The sequence below is a fragment of the Tauraco erythrolophus genome, chromosome 14 (genome assembly GCF_009769465.1).
Source record: "Tauraco erythrolophus isolate bTauEry1 chromosome 14, bTauEry1.pri, whole genome shotgun sequence".
In the NCBI taxonomy this organism is placed as follows: Eukaryota; Metazoa; Chordata; class Aves; order Musophagiformes; family Musophagidae; genus Tauraco; species Tauraco erythrolophus.
Window position 1 is genome coordinate 16,098,644 of NC_141478.1, and position 3,636 is coordinate 16,102,279.

A 3,636-nucleotide genomic window follows, 5' to 3' on the forward strand; every position below is an offset into this window, starting at 1 on the left:
GTATTGGAATACTTAATGTTCTTGTCCTAAGTCTTTTTTTTAGTAAATGTCTATTCAGTGCACCTTCATACTACCAGATAAAGCCATGAGGAGAAACATGACATTTCAGTGTGGACTATGCAAGCCCGTTTCATTAGCACATGTATTGGCATTGCAAGCAGAGAGCTGGGAGAAACATCTGAAATAAAAGCCTGTACTTCCACCTTTAGCTGAACCTTCCAAAGGGTGTAGAGGAAGTTGATGACCACGCACCATTCTTCTGAAGAACAAATACAAGTTTAATCTATGCTGTTTCTTTTTTTTTTCTTAAGAGGAAAAGCTAGCGTTAGGTTATCTTGTGTATTTCTAGAGAAAAACAAGCTCTGTTTCGAATTTAACTGTGTCTTCAGATTTCCTAGCTTTTTAGCATGTTACCTGTTCAGCATTTTATGCCTGTTTCCAATGGAACTTTATTTTCTCTTCAGTATTTTGGTGTCAGGGCATCAACTGGTCTCTTAATTTTAGGGCTTGTTTGTTATTGCAGATTAACCAGAGCTAAAGGAGCCTGTATACATTAATTACTGGTTTGTTGGGATTGAGTTTTAGTGAAATCCTTCAGATTAAAATTTGAAAACAGGTTCTATGTGAGAGGAGTAATAACAGTATGGGGTTTTTTTTTGCCAATTGCATCCCTGGTAGCCTTTACAATTGAGCTGTGTTTACCGTAGGAAATATTGTTGCTGTGGAAATAAAATCCTCATTTTGCTTGGAAATAGTAGCTGGTTGTCTTCAAGACCACTGCAGAGATACAGTGAACCATTGGGCCTGCTTATGAATTTTTCAACTACTTACAGTTCAGCATTTGCATTTTTTTTATCATGAATAGTTTCAATAACTACGTGTAATTCATATACTCAGTTTACAGCAGTATGCTTGCATTTCTAGATTTCTTACATGCTTTCTCTTGGAGTCTGGCAAGCAAAGAAAACCTTTGAGAACGCATTAAAAAAGTGACCATGGGTACAGTGATTTCAAGAGACAAATCTGTTGTACCAAATGTTCTTCACCTATATTTGGTAACTCTTGAAATCACTAGTGCTGTTACATTATGTTAGAGTGTGACCAGTCACACAATTACTGTACAGACATTGATTAAATAAGCAGAACTCTAGTTTGGCACAGTTTGTACTTTCAAAAAGAAAGCAGTTAGTACTTCCCCCCAGGTTGCTATCACGTATTGGACAAGTTAGGTCACTCATGAATGTGTTTTTCCCCTGTATTTTTGCTGTGTATAATCACTGTTTACAAGTCAAGCTTCAAAAAATTTGATAGTGGTGCTTAAAACTATAGAAAATACCAAGAATCTTGTCCTGTCCCACAGAAATAAATTCTAAATCTGTTGCTGCTTTTTCAGTACTAGTTCTACATAAAAGTCACAGAATGTTAACAATTTACAGCTACTTCTTTTATAAGGGAGTGAAAAATACTGTCATCAGTTCCCACACAATAACCTGATAGAGCTTTATGTTAAATGACGAGTTTTGGTTTATCTTTCATAGTAGAGCTTTCAGTGAAAGAAGTTCTTAGCAAAGTTCTCATAAACACTTTTGATTATCCTTTTATCTGGGAATAGATGCATAGCTATTATCTGTACAACTTCTGGTAATCACCTTTTATATACACATAAGCTTATTAAAGAAACTACAGAGGAAACTGATGAAACATACAAAATCAATCCTACAGAAGTTGCCCCTAGTTGTCTAGTGTTGAGTCATATTTGTTACCACATTAATTGTCTTGACTGGGTCTTTTTACAAGGAAAGTATTGAAACCCAAGCAACTCTGTATTTTAGGAAAGTTCAAACAAACTTCCAGATCAGTAATGTCTTCAAGATGTCATGCTTAGACCCACCAGAATTGCGCAATTGCTGTGTTAATCAGCAGTTTAGTTGTAAGCCTGTTAGTCACCTAATGTTTACCTTCATCCCAATTTTAAAAGGAAACGTAAAAATAAAAGCTAATGCCAGCTACTGTAGATTTACCAAGAGAGGGGAGAAATTAATTTTTAAAAATTGTATTTTAAAAGTGCATGACATGATTAGATCTGGTCATGCAGTATCGTTTGCACCAATGTGAATTTTGATTGAAATCCTTTTCATCATCATGTTACACCATTATCCAACATTGTAAAGGCATCTACCAGTTCAACTACTAAATGTTTTGCATTTTAAAAGCCTTAATTGTTTATATTGTATTAATGTGTTTTTAAAGACTATAAGGGAAACACTTTCCTTGTAAACTGTTAAATAATTTTGAACATTTAAATGATTTTCAGAGAAGTCCAGTTCTGTATCTTAATACCACTTTCTGTTTGGGTACCACAAAGAAAAGCTGTTAATTCTGTTATCTTTTAAAAAGTGTCTCCAGTTATCAGTCTCTCTATAGTTTATAAGGTCTTTGCCCTATAGAGATTTATTTTGGTTAAGTCTTCTGAAATTCATTGTAAGTAAATTTATTAAGCAAACATAGATGCCTAAATGAAATGTTTATTTAAGTTCTTTCCTAATGATAAAGGTTGGAAGAAATCCTAGAAATCCTTTTCTCTGGAAAAAGAAAAGGACATACTTCTGTTGATCTAAATATTTTATAAATTCAGAGGTTTTGGCAATTTCTTTTCAATTGGATTTTTTTTCCCCATCATCCTGGTTTGTTTCAATATTTAATTTAAGTGAAATATCTACATACGCACGATCACATTTTCATTAATTAAGAAAAAAAAGTCAGGAAATACTATTTATACCTTTAACAGTTGGAATGCACATCTAGACCTGTTTACTGTAGGCAAGATATCAAGTCACATCTGAAGTTTTGTTTTTGTACCTCTATAGCTTTGTCTTCTAAGGTTATAAACTTCCGTGTTTCCCATTGATCTGTTAGCCACTACAGATTCATCGTATAGCAATATTTATTTTGTATGTGTTGTCATAGCTAATGAAGCACAGACTGCAGCCAAATGGTTATGTACTTTTTAAAACGCACTGTGTTAACTTGTACTTTCTTTCTGGAAACGCTTACAAAAGTAGTCAGTAAATTGAACTTGAAAGAAAAATCTAAAAACTGAACAATAGAGATGATGTATTAAATGCATGAAGATAAGTTATTTACTGGATAAATGTGTCCTGACATGTTGCTGATACAGCATATTTCCTTTGTTTAAACCTAAATATTTGTCAGTTTGTGAATATTCACAAAGGATTAATTATAGAAAATGCTGTTACACCAGGTTTCTCTCTCCTCCCATCTTTCCTGAAAGGCTACTTATTTAAAAGTCACTTAGTTTAACTTGTTTTCTGCTACTTAATTCCTCTGGAACACTGCAGATAACTTTGCAGTTCTTCCACACAGCAAACAGACTGTAACTGAGGGTGGCAAAGATCCATGTACAACACTGGCATGTTCTTACTGACTCTTGCCTTAAAATAAATCATTCTTTAAAAGACCATCTGGACCAGTAAAAACTTCCAGCTCTTCTGCAAGTAACTACTTTACAAGCTCTTCTTACGTGCTGTTAGCAAGGTCCTCTGTTCATTTCTGTAACTATCCAATTTAGAAGAGCTGTGTAGTGGATTGGGTTTAGTGAGGTTTTTTTGGTTGCTT